This window comes from Protobothrops mucrosquamatus, unplaced genomic scaffold (assembly GCF_001527695.2).
Source record: "Protobothrops mucrosquamatus isolate PMUCROS unplaced genomic scaffold, P.Mucros_1.0 scaffold874, whole genome shotgun sequence".
Taxonomy (NCBI): domain Eukaryota; kingdom Metazoa; phylum Chordata; class Lepidosauria; order Squamata; family Viperidae; genus Protobothrops; species Protobothrops mucrosquamatus.
Window position 1 is genome coordinate 1465217 of NW_015387128.1, and position 15722 is coordinate 1480938.

Sequence of the window (15722 nt, forward strand, 5' to 3'; positions counted from 1 at the left end):
GACGCCAGCCCAGGAAAAGGTTCTGCGCAGGCGCTCCGCCGCTGGGCGGAGGCGATTTGCGCACGCGCACATGTCTTGCCTCACCCCGCCTTTCCACGCTTGGCCCAAAAAAATAAAAAAAATAAAATGTAGCTTTCGATGTCGGGGTGGAAGGCGGGGAGGGGCGGGGGGGGGGGGGGGGGGGGGGGGGGGGGGGGGGGGGGGGGGGGGAGAAGCGAGGTCGTGTTGTCCAGCGGAGCGCATCGGTTGCATCTACCCGTTGCCAGAAAACGGGATTTGACTTTCATCCTTCAGTGCCTGCGCTCAGTGAGCTTTACTTCCCGGGGAGTTAAGTTTCTTGCAACTTTAAATGGAGGAAGCGCGCTTAGGTAATGGGGCTTGCAGATGTTCTGTCTCCACCCTTTGAGACCTTCGGCCATGCTAACGGCCACCCCTGCGGACCGTATTTGGAGCTGGACGCCTTCCACTATTCATCTTTCACAAATATCAAGGCGGGGAAGGAAGCCTGTCGCTAGCCTGAAACTTGCAGCAGCAGCTGCAGTCTGGCTGATTCAACAGGGGGAGGTGTACTCCCGTAAGGGGAAGGCTACAAGTTGCAGGCCTTCTCCCCGCGGTGTAGTCCTGCGGCGCTGCATTATTGTTAATTCAGAAATCCGCCTTTCCTCCCCCCCCCCTTTTTTTTTGTTTCCTCTTTTACTTCAAATGACTTTAAAGTCACAGATTCAAGAGCAGCTGCAGAGCTTCCATCCCGCCTGCAGGACAACCCTCTTCCCAATTCCCTTGGGACCGAATGAGACACACGACCGACAGTCCTTCCCTGGCTTTGTTCTTCACGAGCCCTTTCACTTTTAGAGTTTCATTGCGGTTTGAACCGTAACGAGATCCAAGGCAGGGATCTTCAAACGTGGCCCTTTTATGATTTGTCGACTTCAACTCTCAGCATTCCTCAGCCAACTTGCCTGGCTGAGGAATTCTGGGTGTTGAAGTCCACAAGTCATAAAAGGGCCACGTTTGAAGACCCCTGATCCAAGGTAACTACGTTTCCATGTAGTGGGGGAAAAAAAATCCCGTATATTTTGAAGATGGGACAGGTGCAGGGGAGGGGGTGGAAATTAAGGCAACTTCACAAGTACGGGAATTTAAGAATGCCAGAGGGGTAGGGTGCAAGTCGCCCCCCCTCCCCACGTTTTGTGAAATCATATAATTGGAATCGGTTACAGTGTTTGCATTCAAGTGAGTGGATATCAGTCTGTAGCCTTACTTTTGGATATCGTTTCCCCCCCTCCCCCCCTCAGTGAGGTTGATGAAAGTTGGAAAAAAATAGTTAATCCCTTCTCGTTTCTTTTAAAATCCACATTTATAAATATGGTAGGGATTGCAATACAAATTCATCTAGAGTGCAATACACTTGGTAACTATCCAGGCGCATTCAAACGTGTGCATAGAATAAAGGTGAGCCATTTCTCTTCAAAGCAAACTTTCCCTAGTGGCTTGTACTGTATGATAACAAGCTAGTGCAGAACTAGTAGCCTGCAGTGATGATGATAGCAGGGATCAAAGATGGAGGCATTTTACGTAGAAAACGGCTGGTTCAATTACCAAAGGTGGCTACAGCTAGCACACTCTATTCAAAGTGACAGACATCAGCTTCAAAGGAAGCATGAAGGGCAAGCTGAATGAAAGATATATCCCAGGTTTAAGAGAGTGTGGCAGAAACTCATGTTCCAAAGGCAATGTGAAAAATAAGGGCTTGGGTCTTAAATTCTTAAAACAGTTTTTTTTTTTAACAATCCCTCCAGTTGTCTTTGTCTATCAAAAATCTGGAGGTCATAAAAATTAAAATTGTGGGAGCAACTGTGTTATTGAAGCCCTGCTCCCTTTTTCTCAAACCACCAAGCCTTTCTCTCTGCTTTGCCAAGTGGGTAATTCCCTGCTTTAAAGGGTTTCCTTTAAATGGAAGGGCGATTGAGACTCCACATCCAGCCTACAATTTACACACCGTGCTCAGTTCTCATGTTTATTCAATTTTGGCATAGCATGAGGTGTATATTCAGACATTGAATAAACCATGGTTTAACCATCAGGGTTTAGCATAAGGCATGAATTCTATCTGTGATTATAATCGGTCTGATGTACCATCTTAGAAGAGCACTGGGTTGTAATCAGTGGATTACATTTTTAAATAAAAGTATCTGATCCTCTGAAATAGATTTAGGAAAAACAAGTATCAGTGACCACAGCTGAATATATCTGGAATATATATGTGCATGTACCAAGGCAGAATTCCTTTGTATCTACAGTTCTGTTCCAGAGAGTCCCCCATTGGTCTGGACCCGGTCTGAGAATAGGTGGGTGCTTAAAGGAGGAAGAGAAGCTAGAAGTCCCATTGCATGAATAAATTTTTATTTGCATTATACCGAATTCAGATGCTTGGGAAAGTGTTGGCATGCTCCAAAAGGGTGCCCTTTTTAATACTATTTATTTCCATAAAACCAAAATTCAATGCAAAACAATAGCTTTACATACCTGGCTGTTTTGTTTTTTTTAAAAAAACCCATCGATTCCAATAAATACACATCTAACAAAATGTGAGAAGAATGCTTGGAGTACTCTTGCACTCACAGTAACAAGGATCATTTTATTTGTTGAGTAAACAGTTCTATCTTACCCATTAATCAGTTCTTCAAATGTCCTTTCTGCTCATTTGTATACCATATCGAGCATAAGGAAGTATTACAGGAAACTCAAAAGCTTGCTCACTGTTTCATGAACTCTTTATTGATCTGACTGAAACGTTGACACAGTATCGGTCTGGACATAAAAAAATGTGGGAGCCTTGTTGCATTCAGTAGTTTGGTTCATTTGTCTCACTAAGGCAGGGTTGGCCAACCTTGGCAACTTTAAAACTTGTGGACTTCAACTCCCAGAATTCCCTAGGCAGCCATGCTGCCTGGGGAATTCTGGGAGTTGAAGTCCACAAGTCTTAAAGTTGCCAAGGTTGGACACCCCTACACTAAGGTATGATTTGTTATTGGAATAAACAAACTGCAGAAGTTGACTTCACACGTTGTAAATCCTATTTAGATTCAGTGCATTGTGTGAACCAGGCCACTATCGTACTATCATTAAGACAATCTTAACAAAAATATCTCTCTGGGGTCTTTGTCAATGTAAATATATCTGTCCTCGTCAATGTAAATATGTCTGTATGGAGATTCACTGTTGTGAACCAGTTAAGTTCACTCAACCCAACCTACTTCATCGTTGTTGTAAGAAAAGTAGGATCACAAAGTGCTGTGTCTATCCCTTGAGCTTCTGGAGGAAAGACAGGATATAAATGTAACAAATATATATTTTGGCTACATATACCTCTATAATTACTAGAGAATTCTATTACACCTTCCATTCTCAAGTTGACCATGGTTGTATAAACTGAAAACACAGTCAAAGAAACATTGCTTTTAAGAATGGGGTATAAGATCTTAAGAGTATTGGTGCTAATTATGATCTCTTGTGTTTACTGATTGATTCATTACTGAGGTATTATTGAAGGTTAGCCATATTTATTTGAGAATTTACATTAACATAAATATGTTACCGCAGATATATTTATGGCTATCAAAGTTCCTCTCACCAAGTGAATCATGAAAAGGATTTCCATGCAATAAACACATTAAGCTTAATTATAGTTAACTGAATCAACTACAGTTATTTGAACTTACACTATAGAAGTTCAATACACCATGATTCAGATTGGAAAGGAACGTTTGAGAGGTTATAGGAGTGGACACCATACTGGGATTCCCCTCTGGTCTATGCCCAACTTCTCCAGCTCATGCCATTCTAGGGAGTTCATAGTTTTTAGAACGAAATCTTTCAAGCCCAAAGCAATTCAACATGTCCAGGCTATGAAACAGCTGTTGTTTGGGAGATGAATCACCTCTGCACCACCCCAAGTTACTTCTGTATTGGAGGATTTATTTCCAGAAACTAGCTAATCACTCTTGAATTATGGGATTTACGATTGGAAACTACCAAGTTGTTTCTGGAAGGGGAACAGAATGCCCTAGGGCCTAGACCAGTGCGTTCCATGTCTGATTTTGCAAATTCACACATTGCTGAAAGCAATAATTTATTGGCTGATTTAGGGACTAGGGTGATTTTGTGATTTCTTTGGTTTGATTGTGGCTTTTAAGGCACCTTTCTCCTCCCCCCCCCGTGACAGTATCTCTTAGCCTTTGAAGAAGTGCTGATGGCTACAGTCCAAAAAGCAATTGAAGGGGGCCCCAGGAAAAATCTGGATTTGTTTCGTTTTGGTATGGATCAAATGCAATTCAATTGAAATTAGAATAGAATAGAATAGAATAGAATAGAATAGAATAGAACAGACATGTCAAACACAAGGCCCGGGGGTTGGATGCGGCCTGCGAAGTGGTTTCATGTGGCCCGTGAAGCCATCCTGGAAACAGCGAGGGAACGGCCCCCGCTGCCTTGGCCCTGGCCCAGGCCAGCTGGGAGCCAATGTACAATTTTGTGGTGGCCATCTTGGCACTTGCCCCGGTCCCACCCCCTTCTGCCAGAGGCCCCCATAGGCACCCTTGACGCGAATGATGTAGAACTGGTCACGCCCACCCAGTAGGCCACACCCACTCCATTCACTCCCACCCAGTAGGCTGCACCCACTCTGACCACACACCCCCAGCTCCCCCAGGGCAACCGCAATGCTGATGCGGCCCTCAGTGAAATTGAGTTTGACACCCCTGGAATAGAATAACAGAGTTGGAAGGGACCTTGGAGGTCATTTAGTCCAACCCCCTGCTCAGGCAGGAAACCCTATACCATTTCAAACAAATGGTTGTCCAATCTCTTTTTAAAAAATTCCAGTGTTGCAGCAGTCGCAACTTCTGGAGGCAAGTTGTTCCACTGATTAATTGTTCTATCTCTCAGGAAATTTATTCTTAGTTCTAGGTTGCTTCTCTCCTTGATTAGTTTTCATTGCTTCTTGTCCTGCTTCCATTGCTTCTTGTCCTGCTCTCAAATGTGGAGAGTAAATGTGATTACTCTCCAACCACACGTTAAATAATGTTCTTTTTAAAAAAAATATAAATTATAATTTGAAGTACCCCTGGATTCTGCATCCAAAGATTGAGGGGTATATGTGTGTCACTGTGAATGTCCACTTAGCGTATTAGGTAAGCCAAACATCTGCCTTTCCTCAGTTTTTACATAGATTTGTGCCTGCTAGCCTTTTGTAACAAACTTTCACGTTTAATCCACTCAGTTAATGCAAGTGTGCTCCATTGTACTATTTTCAGGAAGGGGGAACCAGCATTTGCCCATTTCCCCCCATTTTATAAAGCATTTTATATATTCCGCCATGCTGACTTTTTTGACCACATCCCTAGGACACCCATGTATATTCCAGCTCTGCTAAAGCTTGCAAAAAGAGCTAGCTCTCTCTCTTCCAGCTGTTCAGCAACAATTCCACATCTTTCTGCCAAGGATAATTGCTGTCAACACCTGAATAATTAAAAGCCTGAGTTCTATTACACCAAAGAGCCTGTGCACTTTTCTATCGCTTGTTCTTTTTCTTGCACAGGTCCTCATTCACGCCAGGTTTTCCCTTGGTGCTGCAATCAACAGTCCACAAACACAGAATTGTGTTCCACATTTTGGCAAAAGAAGACGGGGACGGCAGAGGATGAGATAGGTAGCGTTATCTGCACAATGAGCATAAATTTGGGCAAACTCTGGGAGACTGTAGAGGAGGGGAAGGCTGGTGTGCTACAGTCCATGGGATCGCAAAGGGTCGGACACAACTTAGCAACTGAACAAAAGTGGGGATAAATGAGGCCTCTTGGATGCTGCACTGGCTGTATAAAGGGACATTTTCTCCCATTGCCTTCCTAGGGCACAGCATAAAATGACCTTAACTCCCTCTGCTGCATTGTCATGATAATGGACGGTAATGGCACGAATTTAAATTTGTACAAAATATAATTTTAGTAATATAATATTACTAAAAATGTAATCAGGAGTTCTAACTTCACATACAGCTAGCCCTCGACTTACAATCCCAAATGAGCCCAACATTTCTGATACTCAGCAAGACAGTTAAGTGAATTTTACCCCAGCTTACAGCCTTTCTTGCCACACAGCAATTGTTAAGTTGATTGCTAGTTGTTAAGTGCATCTGGCTTCCCCATTGACTTTGTTTGTCAAAAGGTTGCAAAAGGTGATCACATGATCCCCAGGACACTGCAACCATCAATATAACCGAAGTATCCAAATTTTGATCACAGGGCTGCCGCAGCAGCGATAAGTGGAAAATGGTTGTAAGTCACTTTTTTCAATGCCGTTGTAACTTGGAGTGGTCAGTAAACGAATGGTTGCAAATTGGGAAATACCTACACTGTATTTCTGCGCATATAAAGGCAGCCCAGAATTAATAATAATAATAATAATAATAATAATAATAATAATAATAATAATAATAATAATAATAATAATAATAATAATAATAATAATAAAGTTGGAAGGGACCTTGGAGGTCATCGAGTCCAACCCCCTGCTCAGGCAGGAAACTCTACACCATTTCGGACAAATGGCTGTCTAGTCTCTTCTTAAAAACTTCCAGTGTTGCAGCATTCACCGCTTCTGGAGGCAGGTTGTTCCATTGGTTAATCAATTTACACAATCAGTTGTTTCATACTATTAAACTTCTAGAGGAAATATATATTAGAGAGTGATCGGAGCAAAGTTCCCCAGACTTATCGTATCCTACTATGGAGCTTTAATCTGCTTTAATTGGCAGCAGTTTAGGAATCCATGGCCACTCTGGCAGCCAATGGCTATGACCCTGATTCCTCCCCAAATTGATTGGAAGTAATTTGTTGGATCTATTTGTTTGTCTCCTTGGGGAATAATGATGTGGAGTTGGGGATGCTAGCATCAATCTAGATCATTCTCCTTAGACTTGGAGTTCTCTGTCAGATGGAGGAAGGACTTATTCAATCCCACTGCCCCAGGCACTCATGGACCCTCTTGGATTTCTGAAATTACGTGGGGTTATTCTCGAGACTCTGATGCATGTTAGTACTGGCCTTGATTACACTTCTTGATGGCCTCTGGCAGGAGGTGATGCATCCATGTCGATCCTCCTTGACCCATCAAGCAGCCTTTGATTCCATCAATCATGGTATCCTGGACCAATTTCAGGACTTAGGAGTGGAGGACTGTGTGTAGTGGTGGAGCCAGTGTCAATTGGTGCTGGTAGGGGGAGGAATTTAGCCTAAACCAGGAGTGTTCAACCTTGACAACTTTAAGACTTGTGGACTTGAACTCCATGGTGGCTGGGGAATTCTGAGAGTTGAAGTTCACAAGTCTTAAAGTTGCCAAGATTGGACACCCCTGTACTAAACCACTGCTTGGAGAGGTTCCTCAGGACTCTCCATTCTCTGTTCCCATAAGGTTTACATGAAGTTATCTGTCAATATATGCTTAAGTACCATCAATATTCTGATATTCATTCATCCATCCATCCATCCATCCATTCATTCATTCCATTTAGAAGTCACCCATCTCCCTCTCTCCCTACTTCATGCTGATCAAGTGATATTGTTAAGGTTCTTTCCCAGTTTCTGGAGAGTATATGGGTCTGGACAGATTTCTGCTTAACCCTAACAAAATTGAATGGCTGGGGATTTAAGGCCTCTTGGATCTAGTGCAGCGGTTCTCAACCTATCGGTCGCGACCCCATTTGGGGTCGATCGACCATTTCACGGGGGTCGCCAAGCAAGGCTGTCCGCCATTTTTTTTCCCTTTTCCGGCGGGTGCCTTACCTCCCTTGAGCTGAGCCAGCTGGTGGTCGGCCTGCTCTGTCTCTGCCGCTTGCCAGCTACGCCTCAGCCGGTGCAGGGGGCGGAACCACGCATGTGCGGCGCTCCCGGGCAGGGAAAGTCCTCGACTTACGACCGGTTGGGTAGTCCTCGACTTGCGACCGGTTTAGTCCTCAACTTACGACCGGTTTAGTCCTCGACTTACGACCGGTTGGGGGTCGCGGCATTAAAAAGGTTGAGAACCACTGATCTAGTGTCTGTCTGGATGGGTCTATCAGTATCCTTAATGAAATCCATGATGATAAAGAAGTGCAGCGCACAGGACCTGCAGATAATGATTGATTCATATATCACACCAGGTCATGATTTACTTAATCATGATAATCTGAATAAGATACATTGTACTAAGCCAGGAATTGTGATTACAAACTCAATGGCTTAGTTTCGATGACACACTAAGCCCAAACCAAGCAAATGTGCAAACACAACCAGTATTTTTTTTATTGTGCAACTAGCTGGGGTGAACTGTGGAATTTTCTTAAGAGGTCCAGATGCTCGCATCCCTTAGTTGTGGCTTGTTTGCTCTTTTTATTTTTCAAAGAAAAACCATTGAGAAGGGTGGGGGGAAACCCCAGAACTGCTGCAGAATTCATTTTCATTGGTAGTTGGAACCAGCCTTTCCTAACCTGGTTATTCTCCCATTATATTAGACTTCAATTCCCAGAATTCCTCACAGGCCCAGCAATTGATGAGAACTCTGGGAATTAAATACCATACATGTGGAGGACATGGTGTTTTTTTTGTTTTGTTTGTTTTTTGCATATCTTGCCCCTTAGTTATGCCACAGAAATTGAGGCAGGATCTATTATGAGTCAGAGAGTAGTGAAATTGCTTTTGAACAGACTGTGATGTAAACTAAGAGAAAGGAAACAAGGAGGAGAGATGGAAAAAGAAAGAGCAATTAGTTCTGAATAAAGATGTGAGAGGATGATACCAGTTAGAATGTAAATTCATTTTGCCTCTAGGAATACTGAAAACAGATGTGAGAATACCAGTTTTTTTAAAAGGCAGATTTCTCCCCCCTCAAGAATATATTTACAAGGAGGGAAAGAAGTAAAGTTCTCCGCATTGAAATCTACCTAGCAGACGGCAAATAGCTTTGAGTTATAATTGCATTACAGGTCTCCTTGCTCCTAATTCCCAGAAAGGGAGGAGGGAGAAAAACTGCTGTGTAACGATGAGCAGGAAGTTTTGCAAACACACAGTACACATCCAGGGTTGTTGTACATTTCCCTCCCTGCTCTGCCTCTCTGACTCACTGGATTATTGGCACCGTTGTCAACAACTGTCTTCATGGAAAATATTCCACTGGGGTTATTATGTTAAGTAGCTTCTGAGGAATCTCATGTCGCCATTATGAAGAGGCCAAGTCATTTTTTTTTTTTCTCAAAACCACCTAGTGCTGGGAATTCATGTGTGGAGTAAAAAAAGAACGACACACACATAAGTTCCTTCCTCTTTTCATCTGCTATTGTCTGAACAAAACATAGTCTGCCTAAACTAAATTAAAATAGCATGCATTAGTGCACAGATTTTAAAATGTCCCCTTGTTCTTTTTTTTAAATTTTTTTTTATCACAGTGCCAAAACAACAAACTTGTATTGGCCAGTTCTAAACATCCAGAAGGAAAAGTAATATAGCATACCTCATTTTATGGTGCTTTGCAGATATTGCTTTTTTTTTTAGAAGACTCTTCACCAGGAAAATGATTACAACTTGCTAAAGGTTCAGATGGTAAACATATTGTTAGCAATAAAGTATTTTTAAAATTAAGATACGTACAGGTAGTCCTCAACTTACAATCACAACTGAGCCCAAAATTTCTGTTGTTAAGTGAAACAAATGTTAAGTGAGTTTTGCCCCATTTTGCAACCTTGCTTGCCATAGTTGTTAAGTGAATCACTGCACTTGATAAGTTAGTAACCTGGTTGTTAAGTGAATCTGGCTTCCCCATTGACTTTGCTTGTGAGGAGGTTGCAGAGAGTGATTACGTGACCTTGAGATACAGTAACAGTCATAAGTATGAACCAGTGGCCAAGCACCTGAATTTTGATCATATCGTGGAGATGCTGCAAAGGTCGTAACTGTGAAAAGCGGTCATAAGTCACTTTTTTTAGTGTCGTAACTTTGAACAGTTACTAAATGAATTGTTGTAAGTTGAGGAATACTTGTACTTTTTTCCAGACATAATGCTGTTGCTTTATTGTGGTGGTCTGGAATTGAACTCGCAGTATTCCAAGGTATGTCTGCATTAAATTTAGGTTGTTTCTGAAAAAAGCGTGCAGAAAAATGGAACCTTATCTCTCAAACCTGACTATGTTTACTCAGATCCACCTTATCTTATATCCTAGCAAGTGAGCTTAGGGTTTCAGTTTCAAAATAGTTGGACTGATGCATGTGGCCTCTTGAACTCCCAGGGATGAAAGTCTAAGAATTAAATCAAAATGTGCACAGTCACAGGCAGATACAACTTATAAAAATGTTTGTAATTTGCAAACAAAGACAAGCACAGAATACAATCCAAACTGCATTCCCTTGTATAAAATGTTCCAGATAAAGTGGGTTTTGGTCCCTATGCAGCTTTGCCTTTCACAATGCAGTCCCATTGTCATTTACACAAGTTATAACTATTAGCTATAAAAATATACCATGTGAACATTTTAAGGAGCCTGAATTGTTTTGTTCTCAGGAAATTTGGCACTATAGGACACTATATTGGAGCTCATGACACCAGACACATCACTAGAAGGAAAAATCACAAAAGTGCATCTCATTTAACTTTGGCCATGTCATGCAAGGGAATTTACTGGAGAAAGCAATAGTGTTTGGAAGAGTTAGTGGTAAAAGGAAACCAGACTGTCAAAGAACACAGTGGCTGGACATCATCAAAGCTGACACCGGCTGGAACATACAACAACTTAAAAAATTAGTGCAAGATCAGGAGATGTGGAGAGACGTGGCCCAAGAGTCAGATATGATTGAATGGATAACATCATCATCACTCTGAAGGAAATAACTTTCTGTTTTACTCAATGTGTGAAAGTAGAGTTATAGGTGGATTGAGATAGGGATGGGACAAAGTAATCTTCAGCTGCTTGTAAGTTGACCAAGGACTAATTCACCCATTAGGAAGGAAAATATTAAACATATCTCGCCTTTTGAAGCAGTTTGGGGGAGCAGAGGTAATATACTTTATCCTTCAGTTCTTGATCAAGTAAATATATACTTTTGTTAAATTTCATCAGCCACTGTGGCATATATTCAGTGTGACCAACCCATTTGTTGATATTGTACAGCAACGTTTTTCAGTCCCGGGCAACTTTTAAGACGGGTCAATTTCAACTCCTGGTATGGGTAACATCACACCAGAAGAAGAGGGAGAATCAGGGTTAGGGGAAGGAGAATAAACAAATACCTTTTAAAATTAACTTTGCCCTGATTCATAATTTTGGAACTTTAAAAAAATAAATCACACTCAACATACTCCTTTTTTTCTACCTCTTTCCTTTTCTCTTTTCTTAGCTTTCCATTTTGCTTCACTTTCTCCTTCTGTTGCTGCATTCTTCTTTCAGCCTGGCGCTCCCTGGATGGGGCTCGGGCTTCAGTCTAACTCCTTCCAAGCTTGCTTGAAATAACTCTTTTCATCTGCAGTTCTACCAAATACTCCAAGGACACTCAGCCTCTTCCAACCCCAAATCTGACTGAACCCCATTTTTCCCCCCTTTATTGGTTCTCAGAGATAAGATGACTCCTGCTGGCCACAGAAAGCCAGTTTGTGATTGAAAGGAGTCGCTGCTCCCCACTGAAGTGACCTTCAGAGCACTTATTAGCTGCATATCAGAGAAACCAGGGGTTTTAATTTCTTTCTTTCTTTTTTCTTTTTGCTGTATCTGGGTGTTATGGAAGACATCCATAGCATCTTGTAAGCCTATGGCCTAGAGTAGTATCAGGACAATCAGCCAATTGATTGTGATAGCCAGTCCAATATCTCAGGGGCTGCCACAAAGAAGAGGGAGTCAGGCTATTCTCCAAAGCGCCTGAAGGCAGGACAAGAAGCAACGGGTGGAAACTAACCAAAGAGAGAAGCAACCTAGAACTAAGGAGAAACTTCCTGACAGTTAGAACAATTAACCAGTGGAACAACCTGCCTCCAGAAGTGGTGAATGCGCCAACACTGGAAGTTTTTAAGAAGGAAACTGGACAGCCATTTGTCCGAAATGGTATAGGGTTTCCTGCCTGAGCAGGGGGTTGGACTAGATGACCTCCGAGGTCCCTTCCAACTTTATCATCATCATCATCATCATCATCATCATCATCATCATCATCATCATTATTATTATTATTATTATTACACAAAGAGTCATTGTAGAGAGTAAAAGAGCAACCTGAAGAATATTCTTCTTAAAGATTTTGGCTTTTCCATCCCTTGGCATCCTTCTAGGTCTGCTGATATTATATCCTTCTTGTGCATTGATGGAATTCCTTTAAGGTTACAAGTAATCACACTTTCCTCACAAATACCATAAACACAATGAGCTTCAACCAATAAATGAGTCACTTAAGGAAGCATTCTCTTTATTTTTCATTTTCTTTTTTTTTCATTTCACACTCCTGTAATACACTAGGGCAGGGGCATCAAACTCGCAACGTCACGTGACGTGTCACGACGTGTCATGACTTTTTCTCCATTGCCAGCAACGGGATGGGTGCGGTTTTGGCATGACGCATCCAGCCCACGGGCCGGCAGTTTGACACCCCTACCCTTAAAATATAAATGACTGCGATCTACTACTAAGCACTTAATGGGCAGACTAAGTTTTCATAGAGAATGCTCAGGCAAGAAGATACATATTCTTAGTCTTTGAATAAAGGTAGTCCTTGATTTATCACCACAATTCCATTCCTAAGCAAGGCAGTTGTTAAGTGAATTGCACCCCATTTTATGACCTTTTTTTGCCACCGTTGTTACGTCAATGGCTGCAGTTGTTAAATGAATCTTGCATTCATTAAGCAAATCTGGCTTCCTCCATTGACTTTGCTTGTTGGAAACAGGCTGGGAAGATAACAAATGGTGATCACATGACTCCCGGACAGCGCAGCTGTCATAAACGTATGTCAATTGCCAAGCACCTGAATTTTGATCATCTGACTATGGGGATGCTGCAAGTGTGAAAATCAATCCTAAGTCACTTTTTCGGTGTCATTGTAACTTTGCATGGTCACTAAAATGAATGGTCGTAAGTTGAGGACTACCTGTACACATTGGCTAAGAAGTCATCACCTCTTTCTAGTGATGAAAAATGACCTGGCAGTCTCTAGAAGTGGAGTGTTATTCCCACCACTTTCAAAAATGCTATCAAAACAACCGCAAGAACTAGTGTAGGCAGTGGCCAGGACTCAGCGCTGACCTGGAGCCTCCCCTCCCCAAAAATAAAAGATGAAGGAAGGTTGCCTTAATATATTAGAAATGAAAATAAACAACAACTGGCTTATTTATCATCTAGCAAAAATTCAAAAGCTGGAGCCACTTGGTTTACTTTGGTTGCATTTGCATATTATTGATGCTTAACTTTCCCATCCAGATTCAAACTAAGCAAAGTCCAAATAAATGCAACTGTATTTTTTTTTTCACACTTCCGCTTTGAGTCTTTACCTTTCCTTCCCTTGCTCTCCCTCCCCCTCTTATAAAGGCCAGGGATATTAAGATTTCTCCAAAATAACTAAACATGAAGTAATGTCACGATACGAGCTCTGCTCCTTATGTAAAAGATAAAGGAGTCCTTGCGCATTTTACTCCGCTTGTTGCCGACTGTAGGGGGGTGATGCTTATCTCTGCTTCAAGACCATTGAACTAGTGTTGTCCAAAGACTCTTCCATGGTCATGTGGCCAGCATGACATCATGGAGCGCTGTTAGCTTCCACTGAAGTGGTACCTATTTATCTACTAGCATTTGCATGGCTTTCAAACTGCTAGGTGGGCAGGAGCTACGGTGAGGATGGGAGTTCACCCCCTCGCATGACACTCAGGGCTCAAACCTGGGCTGCCAGCTTTCCAGCCAACAAGCCCAGTGTCAGGTTCAAAGCGCGTGTATGATATTGCCACCATTCTTGCTTCTTAGCTTGCCAATGCACTAGGGGGGAGGGGAGGAGGAAATGGAATGCATGTTCCAGAAACAAGAAGTCAGCCCGTGTAACCCAAGGACGTTTCAGCAGATGTTTGCAAATACACAGAGACACTTTCTCATAACAATATCTTGACACTCGATTGGACCATATGACCTGCACTAATAGGGGGAAGGGAGAATTCTATGTTTTAACTATAGTGGATTGCACGGGAAATAGCCAAAGCTAGTTTTGCTTCATTCACGCCCAAATAATGTACTCAATAAAGTTTTGTATTAAGAGATCGGATCATCTTGATTGTGCTTGTTTGGTTGGGTTTGTCAATCGGAGCCTTGACACCCAGCATTTTAACCCCTGAGCCACCGCATCGCCCCTTATGGACTTGTGTACTAGCTCCTTATGTACTTGCATCTAACTCTGCATGGCATGCATGAAAGAGGTGGAGTTTATGTTGTGATGTTGCAATGCACATCCCCCTCCCCCATGTCTGTGATCAGAGCCATCTGCAGGGAGATCAAAAGAAGGCATATGCTGAATACAGCGCTGTGCCATTGCAGCACAACCTCTTCCCCTTTGGTACATGTGTCATGACACAGCATGCATTTATGAAAGTGGCAGTGACAGCAGGACACTGCTTTTGTCATTTTGACAAAAATGCATCAGATCCTATGGACACCTCCACTTCCAAACCTTACAATCTGCAATTCTTTAATTCTAAAATTTAAACGGCAGGAAGGAGTCTTGTGATTTTCATGTTCTTGACCACTGGATTTCCCCTACCTTTGCCATAGAACAGGGATTAATGGGAGATGAAATCCAAAACATCTGGAGGGGATGCCAATTCCTGCATTTAAGGTTAATTTCAAAAGGCTCCTTTGGCCAGATGTTCAGTTACATAATTCATATTTGGGGGTTAAAGTTTAGACAGTAGCAAATCCTCTCTTTAGACGGCAAGTTTGGTCTAGGGGTGAAGGCACCAAATTAGAAACCAGGAGACGGTGAGTTCGAGTCCTGCATTAAGCATGAAAGCTGGCTGGATGACTTCGGGCCAGTCACTTTCTCTCAGCCCAACTCGCTTTGTGTTGTTCATAAAAATAATAAAGGCAGGATAAAATAAGGAATATTAAAACTTTCCAATCATTCGCTGGCTGGGACTTTGAGCTTCTGCCCCAAAGTCCTATGTTTTACCATTTCCTCCGATAAAATTTTCCTTGTACTGCAATATTTAATCTGGTTTCAGCGTCATTTACACGCTCAGTTATTCTCCCTATCATAACAATAATATATACAACCATTGTATCACCCAGGTTCCTGGATCATAGAGAATGGTTCTACAAACCAGCTGCTTCCGTGAGATGAGAGTGCAGCTGTCTGCAGCTCATTAAAGCAGCCTTCTCTTCAGCATCTCTTCCAAATTGAATTAAATGCATTGTGAAGATTTAATGAGAACCAGATGAACTGTATGGTCTGGCTCTTCAATCATTTATCAGTGAAGTTGATTCTCTCATCTACTATGTTGCTTTAAAAAATAACATTTCGGCCATGCTTTTGGCTGTAAGCCAAGGAGTGTATTAATGGGCAATAAAATATATTTGGTTGAGTGGTTTTAAAAGAAAACAAAACATCCATTCCCAAAAGGAATGTCACAGACAGTACCACAATATGGAACTCCTCCTTGAGGAAGATGGGCAGTCTAGAAAC